Below are 17,417 nucleotides of genomic sequence, written 5' to 3'. Positions count from 1 at the left end.
GATGATACTAACAAAGTTGGTAGTGCAGGGAGTTTGTTTGATTGACATCACATTTTTGTTGCCTATGCCTCTCACCCTGTCCTTGACAGTGTGTAGGCCTATGGTGGCAATAATGAGAGAGCGTTTATTGAATAAAATTCCAGTGGGAATGAAGTATCCTACTTGTGAATGACATGTCATCATTGTAACACCTAATTATTTGTTGGATGTTTTTAGTAAACTTCAGCCTTTCTATATAGCCTATTAACACTTTGACCAAACGATTACGCTAATCAACTGGGACAATTTACCCTGTCCGGAGCCATTGGACAAAGACGACACCTTCCTTAAGCAGAATGTTTAAAAAAGAATTAACCAATTATGAAGCAGCATGCTTACCTTTGTGCCACAAACAAGTTGTTCATTGGGTATTGGACGAGAATGACCAGACCCCTTGTGTGTTAGCCACGCCCTCCGCCCATTGCCCTGACGTCAGGAGAGTGCTGTTGGAGGTGTGGAATCCAGTTTTTCCGCAAGCGCCGTGAGTCCAAAATTGGAGAAGCAGTAAGAAAGGAACGACCTTTGAAATCGTGCAATTCACAGGTAAAAATCTCTGTTATGTTGATTAGAACATTGTGTGGCCAAAATTGAAATGACTGGCGTAATCCAGATTTAGTCGCTAACGTTATATGGAAACATGCCCAGAATGCGAGAATAGTTTAAATTTTTGGTCTGTCTGATTGACAATAAAAAACCTAGTTGAAATGTTAAACCATAGGCTAAATAGTTTATTGCTTTTATAAATATTGTTTCCTAATAGTTTAAATGAATAATATATTGAAAGTAATTGTTTCTCGTAGCTGGTTGACCTCTCAGACTGAAACAAGCTATGAGACAGACAGTGCCCCATCATATGGAGCGTTCATTCATATTAATATGCGTGCTAGTGTTTTACATTAGTATTAATAAAGGCCAGATACCAAAGAGTTGCGGGCATATTGGTTTATGGTACTAAGCATATTTCTCAGTAGAGATCAGAGACCACTGATGGAGTGTGTGCAAACCAATAGAAAGAGGATAAACTGATAGCAGTGTTGAATTTTTCATCAAAGTTATAATTCACATTTTAGAGTGTAGGTCCTCATGAATGTATTATAACTTATTGTAAAAAAAAATCCCTTTTTAGTGCATTACTGAACTAGAATGCTTGAGGTATTTTTGTCTTTACTTTCATTCTCTCTCACTCTCTCTCCCCTTCAAGCACTCATTATTTTTTATACACTCTATGATACACACACACACACACACACACACACACACACAGACACACACAGACAGAGAGACACACAGACACGACACACACATACATCCTCGCCAGCTCGGAAGGAGAATGTGGCTTATCAATGAAAAAGCTCATTTTGAAAGGGATTTGCTTAGTGTCATGGACACCGGTGTCCCAGATGAGCTTGTGGTTCAGATCAGGATGTTATCATGACAAGGATAATGTGATATCTGTGAGTGGACAGTGAGATGTTACTGTAACACAGATACAATGTCATGTTGCAGCTCTCAATGTGGAGGTATCAGTTAGGATAGCCTATGTGTTCTTGACTTTTTGTCATAGGGTGTAATCAAGGTGACAGCCAGTAACGCATTCAATACCGTCTTGCACACTCTTGCCTGCATCTAGCTGATCTAGGGTGTAATCATTAGTCCAAACAGTTGCAAGCGAGAGATTATATTTGACAAATTCAGGTATGTTTATCCCCGTTTCATTTGCTTCCATTTAAGAAATGTTTTTCAACAGAATAGGCGGAATGACTACACCCCTTATTACCCACACACACAGTTCACTTTCATAGCAGCCACATAAAAACATCATGATCACTTTGCTCGTTGTATAATTCCTTCTCACATCTACGCACTCTCCTCCTCTCACCTTTTCCCTTCACTTGTGGACTTCAGTGCACAACACAACAGCTGTCTGTGATCAGGTGAAAAAACCATTCCAAGCCAAACCTTCATACCATAACCACTAACCGCTACACACGGCCTACATCGTTGTCACCATATTAGCTAATATCATAGTCAACATAGCTACTAGAACTAAACGCGTTAGTAAACCTGCTACATTTATGCAGTACAGTGTACAGCAAGCAGTTTAGCAGTTACACCGGTGGGCCCCAGTGGCAATAAATTAATAAAACCAAAAGTTTACCATGACTTGGAAGAGTTCCAGTTTTGGATAGCCTTAGCCAGCTATCTAACAATCCCTCTCTGTTTGAGCCGGGTGTTTGAGTACGCTTAACTAGCTACCTCCATTCACTAGCTAAGTAAGTGAAAGTGAAAAAAATATAACTAGCTCTCTCTCTATCTCTCTCTTGCTTCTCCTTCATTTTTGAAGAAATTAATTTGTTAAAAACTGTTCAACTATTGTCTTTCTCTCTCTTTGAGTCAACTACTCACCACATTTTATGCACTGCAGTGCTAGCTAGCTGTAGCTCATGCTTTCAATCATTTTCTGATCCTTTGATTGGGTGGACAACATGTCAGTTCATGCCGCAAGAGCTCTGATAGGTTGGAGGACATCCTCTGGAAGTCGTAATAATTACTTTGTCAGTCAATGGAAGGGGGTGCGAACCATGAGCCTCCTAGGTTTTGTAGCCTCAACAGCACACTCTGGGGTAGCACCATTGTGTAGCCAGAGAACAGCTAGTTTCCGTCCTCCTCCGGCTACACCATGGTGCTATCCCAGAGAGTGCTGTTGAGGCTACTATGGACCTTCATTGCAAAACAGTGTGTTTTAATCCATTATTTGGTGACATGAATATATTTAGTATAGTTTTATCTAAAAAGGAAAACTTTTCTTAATCTTTCACTATTTGCATTTTTATGAAATTCACTGAGGAGGATGGTCCTCCCGTTCCTCCTCTGAGGAGCCTCCACTGAATGTAAAGTTATATCAATAGACCAAACATATGAAGATGTTTTCACTACAGTGGATAAAAGCGACTGGGTATACACCGTGGATTTGCTCAAGGCTTTTCTGGAATTGCTATGTTAGGCTAGAGTGATTTTGAAAACGTATAGCATGTTGATTGCCATAAAAAATAATAATGATTTTTTATAATTGACCATGTTTTTAACCAGATTTTTTTTGTTTTTGTTACTTTGAGTAACCTCAGTTGCCATTGTTCCTCTGGTTACCTCTGTCCCTATTCTCTGTTGGGGGCCAATGTCATGTGACCTCTGCTCTGACTGGTCCTCGGATACACACACACACACTGCTTGGTGGTGGAGCCAAATGTCCCAGACTATCTTGGCATTCTGATCCACTACTGATCCTTTTTTATATGACAGCTATGCTGTCAAGATAGTCCAGTCCAACTAAACACACATAATTTATGGCAAGTGTGTAATCAGGAAAGGATCCCTATCAGTAAGTGAATGATGACTTTATACAATAAAGAGCGATAAGCTGGGGAATCTTTAAAGACAGATTGTACTCAGTGATGAGCTTCAGAAAAATTAGTTTGCATTGCAGGTTACTGAAGGCTTATTAAGCAAGAGAGCTTGTGAGTGAGATACAGTGCATTCGGAAAGTATTCAGAACTCTTGACCTTTTCCACATTTTGTTAAGTTACAGCCTAAAATTGATTACATTCATATTTTTCCTCATCAATCTACACACAATACCCCATAATGACAAAGCGAAAACTGGTTTTTAAACATTTTAGCAAATTTATAACAAATAAAAAACAGATTTTTTTTTTCTTCTTATTTACATAAGTATTCAGACCCTTTGCAATGTGACTCGAAATTGAGCTCAGGAGCATCCTGTTTCCATTGATCATTCTTGAGATGTTTCTACAACTTGATTGGAGTTCACCTGTGGTAAATTCAATTGATTGGACATTATTTGGAAAAGCACACACCTGTCTATATAAGGTCCCACAGTTGACAGTGCATGTCAGAGCAAAAACTGAGCCATGAGGTCAAAGGAATTGTCCGTAGAGCTCCGAGACAGGGTTGTGTCAAGATTCTCTAGTCTGATGAAACCAAGATTGAACTCTTTGGCCTGAATGCGAAGCGTCACGTCTGGAGGAAACCTGGCACCATCCCTACGGTGAAGCATGGTGGTGGCAGCATCATGCTGTGGGGATGTTTTTCAGCGGCAGGGACTGGGAGACTAGTCAGGTTTGAGGCAAAGATGAACGGAGCAAACTACAGAGAGATCCTTGATGAAAACCTGCTCCAGAGCGCTCCGGACCTCAGACTGGGGCGAAGGTTCACCTTCCAACAGGACAACGACCCTAAGCACACAGCCAAGACAACGCAGGAGTGGCTTCGGGACAAGTCTCTGAATGTCCTTGAGTGGCCCAGCCAGAGCCCGGACTTGAACCCAATCTAACATCTCTGGAGAGATCTGAAAATATCTGTGCAGCAACGCTCCCCATGCAATCTGCAGAGCTTGAGAGCATCTGCAGAGAGGAATGGGAGAAACTCCCCAAATACAGGTGTGCCAAGCTTGTAGCGTCATACCCAAGAAGACTCGAGGCTGTAATCACTGCCAAAGGTGCTTCAACAAAGTACTGTGTGAAGGGTCTGAATATTTATGCAAATGTGATATTTCAGTTGTATTTATTTATTTTTAGAAAAAATATGCAAAACCCTGTTTTTGCTTTGTCATTATGGGGTATTGTGTGTAGATAAATGAGGGGGGGGAAAACAATTTAATCCATTTTAGAATAAGGCTGTAACTTAACAAAATGTGGAAAATGTCAAGGGGTCTGAATACTTTCCAAATACTCTGTATATGTTACAATGAGCCCATCCTCCGTTTCTCCCTCCACCAGCCACCACTGGCTACCCCAGCCCTAGCCTCTGTGGTCTTGTGTGGCTCAGTTGGTAGAGCTTGGCGCTAGCATGGCTAAGGTTCCCGTGGGGCCAAATATTATACAAATGTATGCACGTACTGTAAGTCGCTTTGGATAAAAGCGTCTGCGAAATGGCATATATAAACTCCACAGGAGCGGAATAAGTGGAATGGTATCAAATACATCGAACACATGGTTTTCCATGTGTTTGATGCCATTCCATTAACTCTGTTCCAGCCTGCTGATTTTGTACGTTTGCCCACTGACAAAGAAATGATCAGTCTATAATTTTAATGTTAGGTTTATTTGAACAGTGAGAGACAGAATAACAACAAAAAAATCCAGAAAAACGCATGTCAAAAATGTTATAAATTGATTTGCATTTTAAAGAGGGAAATAAGTATTTGACCCCCTCTCAATCAGAAAGATTTCTGGCTCCCAGGTGTCTTTTATACAGGTAACGAGCTGAGATTAGGAGCACACTCTTAAAGGGAGTGCTCCTAATCTCAGCTTGTTACCTGTATAAAAGATACCTGTCCAAAGAAGCAATCAATCAATCAGATTCCAAACTCTCCACCATGGCCAAGACCAAAGAGCTCTCCAAGGATGTCAGGGACAAGATTGTAGACCTACACAAGGCTTGAATGGGCTACAAGACCATCGTCAAGCAGCTTGGTGAGAAGGTGACAACAGTTGGTGCGATTATTTGCAAATGGAAGAAACACAAAAGACCTGTCAATCTCCCTCGGCCTGGGGCTCCATGCAAGATCTCACCTTATGGAGTTGCAATGATCATGAGAACGGTGAGGAATCAGCCCATAACTACATGGGAGGATCTTGTCAATGATCTCAAGGCAGCTGGGACCATAGTCACCAAGAAAACAATTGGTAACACACTACGCCCTGAAGGACTGAAATCCTGCAGCGCCCGCAAGGTCCCCCTGCTCAAGAAAGCACATATACAGGGCCGTCTGAAGTTTGCCAATGAACATCTGAATGATTCAGAGGAGAACTGGGTGAAAGTGTTGTGGTCAGATGAGACCAAAATCGAGCTCTTTGGCATCAACTCAACTCGCCGTGTTTGGAGGAGGAGGAATGCTGCCTATGACCCCAAGAACACCATCCCCACCGTCAAACATGGAGGTGGAAACATTATGCTTTGGGGGTGTTTTTCTGCTAAGGGGACAGGACAACTTCACCACATCAAAGGAACGATGGACGGGGCCATGTACCGTCAAATCTTGGGTGAGAACTTCCTTCCCTCAGCCAGGGCATTGAAAATGGGTCGTGGATGGGTATTCCAGTATGACAATGACCCAAAACACACGGCCAAGGCAACAAAGGAGTGGCTCAAGAAGTAGCACATTAAGGTCCTGGAGTGGCCTAGCCAATCTCCAGACCTTAATCCCATAGAAAATCTGTGGAGGGTGCTGAAGGTTCGAGGTGCCAAACGTCAGCCTCAACCTTAATGACTTGGAGAAGATCTGCAAAGAGGAGTGGAACAAAATCCCTCCTGAGATGTGTGCAAACCTGGTGGCCAACTACAAGAAACGTCTGACCTCTGTGATTGCAAACAAGGGTTTTGCCACCAAGTACTAAGTAATGTTTAGCAGAGGGGTCAAATACTTATTTCCCTCATTAAAATGCAAATCAATTCATAACATTTTTGACATGCGTTTTTTCCTGGATTTTTGTTGTTGTTTGTGATGTCACGAGAGGCTGTGTCCTGGAGGGACGTTACATCCCCCTGAGGTGGCTGCAAACCCAGACAGCTATGGCTCCATCTGCTGGTATGGTCGGGAACTCCACCCCTCTATGGCCAATCTTCCCACGCAGCTGAAACAAATGAGGAGCTGATGAGCTGAAGGTTTGGGAAGGGAAGAGACACAGTCTCCAACCTGGGCTCTCTGGAGGACAAGAGTGCTGCACGTCCACTTCCATGAGGAATATAAGGATTTGGAGATACTTACCTTTGGGAAATACTCACCTTTGGATATATGCACCTGTGGAAATACGTGAGAGACATTTGGAAGGACTTTTTGCTGGGTTGGCCACTAGCTGCAACGTGGACTACAGTAAGGCTGGGGAAAAGTTATCTGAGCGAGTGAGAATTATGATTTTGGATGTGGAAGAGACATCCCTGAACTGTTAACCCTTAAAGAGCCACAAGAGAACAGAATTTTGTTATATTTTCGTTAATTTCCCAAGACCTATAATAAAATCCTTGTTTTGTTTGAACCTTGTCTCCTTGCACTACTTGAGCAATCCCGCTGAAAGCTGTGTAGCCTCTCGTGACGTCACAGATGGTGGAGAATACGGGCACGCTCAAGCGTTAATAGTGCATGTCAGAGGAGGATACCGAAGGTTTGATCACCCAGTTTTCCAAGTTGGCCGTAGGCTCCCCGCCCGACTGAAATGGAGGACATATTGAAAGCCCTTGTTGCTGGCCAGCAAGCCCAGATGCAAGCAAACGTGGCTCTCTTGGAGGAGCAAAAGAAAGCCAACCTTCTGAAGGCAGAGGAGTTGCAGTTGCAGAGACAGAGGGTGGTCCAAAATACCCGCCCAATAAAGGCAAGTGACTTTATATCTAAGATGGGAGCTACCGATGACATTGAGGCATACCTGCATGCATTTGAGGCCACGGCCACTAGGGAAGCCTGGCCCAAGCAACAGTGGGTTGGTCTGTTAGCCCCCCTTTCTAACCGGGGAATCGCTGAATGCTGTCCGGGACCCGGGCCCTGACCAGGTTACTGACTATGATGCCCTGAAGTCTGAGATCCTCAGCAGATATGGACTCACAAAGTTTGGTATGGCCCAGCGCTTTCACAGCTGGACCTTCCAACCAGACCAACCTCCTCGGGCGCAGATGCATGAACTTGTCCGAATCGCAAGGAAATGGCTGGATCCGCAGAGGAATACAGCAGCGGCGGTGGTGGAGGCCGTTGTGGTGGATCGTTACCTACGCGCCCTGCCTTATGAGGCAAAACGGTTCATCAGTCAACAGGCCTTGACCACGGCTGATCTGACCGTGGAAGCTGTGGAAAAGTACCAGGCCACAGCGGAGATGCTGAATGCTTCCCGAAAAGACCCCAGGAGTGCGGCCCCACCCCAAATGGGAAGAACCCGTCCAAAGGACCCCAAGGTCTCGAACCCAGCCACGTCAGGACTTATCCCGGCTCCAGGGGGGAGCCAGAAACCAGGCGGGTCCAAGAAGAGTACACCAGGAGGGGGAAACTCGACAGTGTTACCGGTGTGGGGAGATGGGACATATCTCCTGGCAGTGTGGGAAACCAGCCGATGAACCTATGCCCACTGCGGAGTCCTCCAGCTCAGCACCCACACACCGTTTTGCCTCGCTCTTGGGAGTCGTAGATGGCGGCCCAGATCGACCCCCCACCTGCCCGGTAACTGTGAATCACCATGATGTGGAGGCCTTACTGGATTCTGGTAGCCGGGCCACCCTGGTGCGTAAGGATTTGGTGGGCCCAACGTGTCTGACCCCGGGGAAAGTCCTCCCAGTTTCCTGTGTCCATGGGGACACCAGAGAATACCCCATTACTGAACTTACAATGACCAGCACACGGGGAACCATACACACGACGGCGGGGGTGGTTGATTCCCTCCCCGTCCCTGTCCTAATTGGACGAGACTGCCCAGCCTTTTACCCACTCTGGAGAGAGTCTCAGGAGAGGATAACCCGAGTACCTCGGAAACGGAGAGGCAAGACTCATCCTGGGAAGGCTCCGGTGCAATCCTCCGAGTTACTCACTCCCGCCCGGGCTCTGATAGGGATGGCAGGTGCCCAGACCGACACAGAGACGGAGCTACAGAATCTGGACAAAGAACTGTCTGGTCTGAAGGGGACCGCTGAGAGGTATCGTTTGTTAAAGCAACAGTTAGACATGAAGACAGAAGAGTTAGATATCCTCCAGGCTAAACTCCAACAGAGCTCCTTCCCTAAGCAACAGGAGGAGCTGGAGAGGCTGCGCAGGACCATCGAGGAGTGTGAGGAGACCCTGCGCAGTAGTAAGGAGGTCCAGAAGAAGGCAGAGGAGAAGTACAAGGTGTTGGAGAACAAGATGAAGAATGCGGAGGCAGAGGGAGAGAAGGAACTGAAAGCTGCTCAACAGAAGCTAAACTCTGCTAAAACCAAGGCTGATGCGTTCAGTAAGAAACTCAAGGAGAGACAACAGGAGGCTGAGTCCCTGGTCCTAGAGTTGGAGGAGTTGAAGAGAGAGCAGTCTGGCAAGCACCACGGCAATGCGGACGCCCTCTCCCGGCGTGATGCCTTCTTCGCTGCCTTTACCCCGACGAGGACGTCGGTCCCGAGGAGGGGGATGTGTGATGTCACGAGAGGCTGTGTCCTGGAGGGACGTTACATCCCCCTGAGGTGGCTGCAAACCCAGACAGCTATGGCTCCATCTGCTGGTATGGTCGGGAACTCCACCCCTCTATGGCCAATCTTCCCACGCAGCTGAAACAAATGAGGAGCTGATGAGCTGAAGGTTTGGGAAGGGAAGAGACACAGTCTCCAACCTGGGCTCTCTGGAGGACAAGAGTGCTGCACGTCCACTTCCATGAGGAATATAAGGATTTGGAGATACTTACCTTTGGGAAATACTCACCTTTGGATATATGCACCTGTGGAAATACGTGAGAGACATTTGGAAGGACTTTTTGCTGGGTTGGCCACTAGCTGCAACGTGGACTACAGTAAGGCTGGGGAAAAGTTATCTGAGCGAGTGAGAATTATGATTTTGGATGTGGAAGAGACATCCCTGAACTGTTAACCCTTAAAGAGCCACAAGAGAACAGAATTTTGTTATATTTTCGTTAATTTCCCAAGACCTATAATAAAATCCTTGTTTTGTTTGAACCTTGTCTCCTTGCACTACTTGAGCAATCCCGCTGAAAGCTGTGTAGCCTCTCGTGACGTCACAGTTATTCTGTCTCTCACTGTTCAAATAAACCTACCATTAAAATTATAGACTGATCATGTCTTTGTCATTGGGCAAACATACAAAATCAGCAGGGGATCAAATACTTTTTTCCCTCACTGTATAATGAGCCGTCCTCCGCTCAGCAGTCTCCACTGATATACTACTAACCCTAGACTCAGTGATTGATACTTTCATTTCCATGTTTATTTGAGCTAGCTGCAGTCATTCCTCACTCATCTCTACTATATCTTGACATACGTCATTATGTTGATGTCTTTCCTATGAAGGGTTAAACTATTCTTCATTTTCATTATGTGAAAGGGTAAAAAAAAAAGTGTTTTATAACCTACCAATTGCTCAGGGTTCGCAATTTCGCACAAAGTTTTGTTCATCATTTTTACATTTTAGTCATTTAGCAGACGCTCTTATCCAGAGCGACTTACAGTAAGTGAGTGCATAAATTTTTTTCATACTGGTCTCCCGTGGGAAACGAACCCACAACGCTGGCGTTGCAAGCGCCATGCTCTACCAACTGAGCTACACGGGACTATGAAATTAATACCTTTATTATGCCATGTGATGTGTGTGTTAGCAGAACAACGCATCATTGCAGTTCATGAGAACATGAGTACACCCGAAATGGATCACTCACACAGATAGATTAAGCTAGCCAGCTAGCTTGCTAACATAAACACACTTTGGAAGCAGTAGGAAGTGCATGAACATTTTATCATGATCGCGTTATGTAGTGATGCTGACTAGTGAGTCCATGATAATTTTATGAAGCGTCCGTAACGGTCACATCCGTTACACTTAGTACTGACAAAGAGAGAAAGGCAACCAATTACACATCACCTAAGCCCTTGATGAAAGTTAGCTTTGCATAGAAAGTTTGAATACAATTACATTTACATTTACGTCATTTAGCAGATGCTCTTATCCAGAGCGACTTACAAATTGGTGCATTCACCTTATAGCCAGTGGGATAACCACTTTACAATGTTTTTTTTTTTTGGTGGGGTAAGGGGGGTTGTAGAAGGATTACTTTATCCTATCCCAGGTATTCCTTAAAGAGGTGGAGTTTCAAATGACTCCGGAAGGTGGTGAGTGACTCCGCTGTCCTGGCGTCGTGAGGGAGCTTGTTCCACCATTGGCGTGCCAGAGCAGCGAACAGTTTTGACTGGGCTGAGCGGGAACTGTGCTTCCGCAGAGGTAGGGGAGCCAGCAGGCCAGAGGTGGATGAACGCAATGCCCTCGTTTGTGTGTAGGGACTGATCAGAGCCTGAAGGTACGGAGGTGCCGTTCCACTCACAGCTCCGTAGGCAAGCACCATGGTCTTGTAGCAGATGCGAGCTTCAACTGGAAGCCAGTGGAGTGTGCAGAGGAGCGGGGTGACGTGAGAGAACTTGGGAAGGTTGAACACCAGACGGGCTGCGGCATTCTGGATGAGTTGTAGGGGTTTAATGGCACAGGCAGGGAGCCCAGCCAACAGCGAGTTGCAGTAATCCAGACGGGAGATGACAAGTGCCTGGATTAGGACCTGTGCCGCTTCCTGTGTAAGGCAGGGTCGTACTCTCCGAATGTTGTAGAGCATGAACCTACAGGATCGGGTCACCGCCTTGATGTTAGCGGAGAACGACAGGGTGTTGTCCAGGGTCACGCCAAGGCTCTTCGCACTCTGGGAGGAGGACACAACGGAGTTGTCAACCGTGATGGCGAGATCATGGAACGGGCAGTCCTTCCCCGGGAGGAGGAGCAGCTCTGTCTTGCCAAGGTTCAGCTTGAGATGGTGATCCGTCATCCATACTGATATGTCTGCCAGACATGCAGAGATGCGATTCGCCACCTGGTTATCAGAAGGGGGAAAGGAGAAGATTAGTTGTGTGTCGTCTGCGTAGCAATGATAGGAGAGGCCATGTGAGGATATGACAGAGCCAAGTGACTTGGTGTATAGCGAGAATAGGAGAGGGCCTAGAACTGAGCCCTGGGGGACACCAGTGGTGAGAGCACGTGGTGCGGAGACAGCTTCTCGCCACGCCACTTGGTAGGAGCGACCGGTCAGGTAGGACGCAATCCAAGAGTGAGCCGCGCCGGAGATGCCCAGCTCGGAGAGGGTGGAGAGGAGGATCTGATGGTTCACAGTATCAAAGGCAGCAGACAGGTCTAGAAGGACAAGAGCAGAGGAGAGAGAGTTAGCTTTAGCAGTGCGGAGAGCCTCCGTGACACAGAGAAGAGCAGTCTCAGTTGAATGACCAGTCTTGAAACCTGACTGGTTTGGATCAAGAAGGTCATTCTGAGAGAGATAGCAAGAGAGTTGGCTAAAGACGGCACGCTGAAGAGTTTTGGAGAGAAAAGAAAGAAGGGATACTGGTCTGTAGACATCAGAGGGATCGAGTGTTCGTTTTTTGAGAAGGTGTGCAACTCTCGCTCTCTTGAAGACGGAAGGGACATAGCCAGCGGTCAAGGATGAGTTGATGAGCGAGGTGAGGTAAGGGAGAAGGTCACCGGAGATGGTCTGGAGAAGAGAGGAGGGGATAGGGTCAAGCGGGCAGGTTGTTGGGCGGCCGGCCGTCACAAGTCGCAAAATTTTATCTGGAGAGATAGGGGAGAAAGAAGTCAAAGCATAGTGTAGGGCAGTGTGAGCAGGACCAGAAGGGTCATTTGACTTAACAAACGAGGATCTGATGTCGTCAACCTTCTTTTCAAAATGGTTGACGAAGTCATCCACAGAGAGGGAGGGGGGAGGGGGGGATTCAGCAGGAAGGAGGTGGCGGCAAAGAGCTTCCTAGGGTTAGAGGCAGATGCTTGGAATTTAGAGTGGTAGAAAGTGGCCTTAGCAGCAGAAACATATGAAGAAAATGTAGAGAGGAGGGAGTGAAAAGATGCCAGGTCCGCAGGGAGTCTAGTTTTCCTCCATTTCCGCTCGGCTGCCCGGAGCCCTGTTCTGATAGGGGACATAGAGAGTCAAAGGATGCAGAAAGGGAGGAGAGGAGGGTTGAGGAGGCAGAATCAGGAGATTGGAGGGAGAAGGATTGAGCAGAGGGAAGAGATGATAGGATGGAAGAGGAGAGAGTAGCGGGAGAGAGAGAGCGAAGGTTGCGACGGCGCATTACCATCTGAGTAGGGGCAGAGTGAGTAGTGTTGGAGGAGAGCGAGAGAGAAAAGGATACAAAGTAGTGGTCGGAGACATGGAGGGGAGTTGCAGTGAGATTAGTAGAAGAACAGCATCTAGTAAAGATGAGGTCAAGCGTATTGCCTGCCTTGTGAGAAGGGGGGGACAGTGAGAGGGTGAGGTCAAAAGAGGAGAGGAGTGGAAAGAAGGAGGCAGAGAGAAATGAGTCAAAGGTAGACGTAGGGAGGTTGAAGTCCCCCAGAACTGTGAGGGGTGAGCCATCCTCAGGAAAGGAACTTATCAAGCCGTCAAGCTCATTGATGAACTCTCCAAGGGAACCTGGAGGGCGATAAATGACAAGGATGTTAAGCTTGAATGGGCTAGTGACTGTGACAGCATGGAATTCAAATGAGGAGATAGACAGATGGGTCAGGGGAAAAATAGAGAATGTCCACTTGGGAGAGATGAGGATTCCTGTGCCACCACCCCGCTGACCAGATGCTCTCGGGGTATGCGAGAACACATGGTCAGACGAGGAGAGAGCAGTAGGAGTAGCAGTGTTTTCAGTGGTAATCCATGTTTCCGTCAGCGCCAAGAAGTCGTGGGACTGGAGGGTAGCATAGGCTGAGATGAACTCTGCCTTGTTGGCAGCAGAACGGCAGTTCCAGAGGCTGCCTGAGACCTGGAACTCCACGTGGGTGGTGCGTGCAGGGACCACCAGGTTAGAGAGGCAGCAGCCACGCGGTGTGAGGCGTTTTGTATAGCCTGTGCGGAGAGGAGAGAACAGGGATAGACAGAGGCATAGTTGACAGGCTGCAGAAAATGGCTACAATAATGCAAAGGAGATCGGAATGAAATGAACTAAACATCTGGGAAAGGAGAGAGCGGGGCCTCCCTCACCACAACACCCAAATATAACTCTCCCAACTTCCACCTCAGAAACTATAATTGTTGTAAACTACAGCGGTTCAATGTTTTCTAGGAATAGACTAACTTAGTTTATTCAGCTAGCTAACTTGGTACAGTATTCTTCCGTGAAAATCGTCCAGGGCACCTAGTCATAAGACGCCACAGCCAGCTAGCATGCCGGACTCCAACAACACGCCACAACAAACCACCAGTGTGTCAACACGCCAAACAGATCGTTCGTGTCCGTGTCTAACGTTGTGGGTTAGTCCCGACAGCTTGAGCGAGTCCGTCGTCAACTTATTCAGCCAGTTAGTTAGCTAGAATAGTTAGCATACTAGCTAGCCATTGCTTTCAGACAAAGAAGAAACCCCTCCTTTCACGGCACGAACACACAGAGAGAGCCAAGCTAACGTTAACTAGTCACCCATGTCCCGAATTCCTTGAACGACTCTGGCTACCAATATGTAAAAACAAAACACAAATGTAGGTTATGACTTACCCCTAGCAGCTACTGTTAGCTAGCCAAGTGCAAAGCTAGCCACTGAATTGACTCAGCCAGTTCGCGTCTGTTCGCTAGGTCGTTCCAGCTATTGTTTACTATCCAGGTAGCAACAAGCTAGCTAAATTTCAAGCACAGTAGCCACTTACTACCTAACGTTAACGGTTCAGACAATGAGGTTAGAAAACAGCTGAATGGTAGGCATTATTGTATGTAATTTTTGTAGGCAGCCTGCTGGCGTAATTACAGGCACTCTCAGGCGTGAAACAACTACAGTGGGGAAAAAAAGTATTTAGTCAGCCACCAATTGTGCAAGTTCTCCCACTTACCTGTATTAATGGCACCGGTTTGAACTTGTTATCAGTATAAAAGACACCTGTCCACAACCTCAAACAGTCACACTCCAAACTCCACTATGGCCAAGACCAAAGAGCTGTCAAAGGACACCAGAAACAAAATTGTAGACCTGCACCAGGCTGGGAAGACTGAATCTGCAATAGGTAAGCAGCTTGGTTTGAAGAAATCAACTGTGGGAGCAATTATTAGGAAATGGAAGACATACAAGACCACTGATAATCTCCCTCGATCTGGGGCTCCACGCAAGATCTCACCCCGTGGGGACAAAATGATCACAAGAACGGTGAGCAAAAATCCCAGAACCACACGGGGGGGACCCTAGTGAATGACCTGCAGAGAGCTGGGACCAAAGTAACAAAGCCTACCATCAGTAACACACTACGCCGCCAGGGACTCAAATCCTGCATTGACAGATGTGTCCCCCTGCTTAAGCCAGTACATGTCCAGGCCCGTCTGAAGTTTGCTAGAGTGCATTTGGATGATCCAGAAGAGGATTGGGGAGAATGTCATATGGTCAGATGAAACCAAAATAGAACTTTTTTGGTAAAAACTCAACTCGTCGTGTTTGGAGGACAAAGAATGCTGAGTTGCATCCAAAGAACACCATACCTACTGTGAAGCATGGGGGTGGAAACATCATGCTTTGGGGCTGTTTTTCTGCAAAGGGACCAGGACGACTGATCCGTGTAAAGGAAAGAATGAATGGGGCCATGTATCGTGAGATTTTGAGTGAAAACCTCCTTCCATCAGCAAGGGCATTGAAGATGGAACGTGGCTGGGTCTTTCAGCATGACAATGATCCCAAACACACCGCCCGGGCAACGAAGGAGTGGCTTCGTAAGAAGCATTTCAAGGTCCTGGAGTGGCCTAGCCAGTCTCCAGATCTCAACCCCATAGAAAATCTTTGGAGGGAGTTGAAAGTCTGTGTTGCCCAGCGACAGCCCCAAAACATCACTGCTCTAGAGGAGATCTGCATGGAGGAATGGGCCAAAATACCAGCAACAGTGTGTGAAAACCTTGTGAAGACTTACAGAAAACGTTTGACCTGTGTCATTGCCAACAAAGGGTATATAACAAAGTATTGAGAAACTTTTGTTATTGACCAAATACTTATTTTCCACCATAATTTGCAAATAAATTCATAAAAAATCCTACAATGTGATTTTCTGGATTTTATTTTCTCATTTTGTCTGTCATAGTTGACGTGTACCTATGATGAAAATTACAGGCCTCTCTCATCTTTTTAAGTGGGAGAACTTGCACAATTGGTGGCTGACTAAATACTTTTTTTCCCCACTGTATACCGTTGCTAATAGTTGCCTGTAGCTACCCGCCAGCTATTCCAGGTAGTGGGTTAGCTAGCTAGCTTTGTGCTTCACCGGGCTCAGATGAATACAATACTAACCTACAATAATTACATACAACAACCCACGATAACAACCTACAATACCTAACTACAATCTAAATACATAGTTTAAGCTTTACTCGACAAAGCCCAAACTATGTATAAAGCCAAGCTTACCCGAAGACCTCACCCGACAACCTCCAGATGATATATAGTCATTTACAATCATACTCGAAACGTATCTACAATAACAACTTTTCTTCAAAAACATTAAGGATGTGACTCTGCCTGTCCAAATCAGTGTTCTATCTTTACTAGATTGTACAATTCTATACTAGCATTCAATGGACTAAAATGTGTTTGATATTGTTTCATTAACCTTCCGACTTGGTCAGAAACACAGAGGGACAGATGTGAGTACCAAAACAAGTTCTGTGAGCCATTGCCAAAAGCTATGAAATCTGGTTGACTGAAAAGTCTTATTTTGAGACTGAATCCTACGTTGTAGTAACAATAACACTACATTTGGAAAATATAAAGGCCAGCTATAGTCTGTACTTCAAAATACACACATTCAAGGTAAATATGAAAGTAGTTTAATTACGAAATGAGCTATTTTGTTTTTTCATGCTCAGGTTGACCTTTCTATGGAATTGCCCTTAAGCAAGTCAGCCATATCAGCTATGTTTTTTTAAAAGGCAGTAAATGAGGCTGAATGAACTGTTTCGCTGCCAGACAAGGCTCCGCTGATAGCCAGGTGTAGCGGTGGTAAGGATTCACTCCATGGTGCTGAAAAGAAAGCTCTGCTGTTGGGACAGCTTTCTGTAGGCCCTAACAGTTTTTGGGCACCGTTCGTCACCATTATAGTACAATTAATGTATTGTTTAGTGTTGTGTTGTGGCTTTGCTGGCATGCATCCCCCCAAAATATGTTGGGTTTGCACCACCAAGATTTACAAGCTTAAATCGCCACTGGTCCGATGGTTGAGGAAGGCTTATCTGTATCTTAGGTTCACAAGCACTGAATTAATTAGATTATTGCTGACTGTTTGAAATGCAGTGTATTTTACCTTTAATTGTACAGCAAAGCTTATTTAGAGATTTTTTTTTTTTACAAACGAGATATACAGTATATCATGAATCATCCATAAGTTTGAAAATAATTGAGATATGATTTTTAGGCCATATCACCCAGCCCTACCTCTGCACCTGTGTCAACAACTAAGGGCCCATAACACCGGCACTCAGAGGCCATACTGTATAGTGTATGGCTACTTTCCTTCATCTGCTCTGATCTATAATAACGGGACATGTTGTAAGCGAATACCCTTGTGTCCATATTGCTCTCAGCTATTCCATCCTTCCAGCTTAGTACAGATGAGGGAGAGGAGAAGCCACTA

The 17,417-nt window shown here is 45.8% G+C and overlaps 1 protein-coding gene across 1 annotated transcript in view; it reads left to right on the top strand.

The window, feature by feature from the left end:
• The first annotated feature begins 499 nt into the window (after window positions 1-499).
• Window positions 500-17,417, top strand: part of camk1b (calcium/calmodulin-dependent protein kinase Ib) — a 70,165-nt gene continuing 53,247 nt past the window's right edge. The window contains exon 1 of the mRNA XM_041891627.2: window positions 500-582. The gene's annotated coding sequence lies outside the window, so the exon portion shown is untranslated. The remainder of the gene's footprint in view (window positions 583-17,417) is intronic.

This window comes from Coregonus clupeaformis, chromosome 12 (assembly GCF_020615455.1).
Source record: "Coregonus clupeaformis isolate EN_2021a chromosome 12, ASM2061545v1, whole genome shotgun sequence".
Classification (NCBI taxonomy): domain Eukaryota; kingdom Metazoa; phylum Chordata; class Actinopteri; order Salmoniformes; family Salmonidae; genus Coregonus; species Coregonus clupeaformis.
Note: the sequence above shows the minus strand (reverse complement) of the source record. Positions and strands in the feature narration are given on the sequence as shown.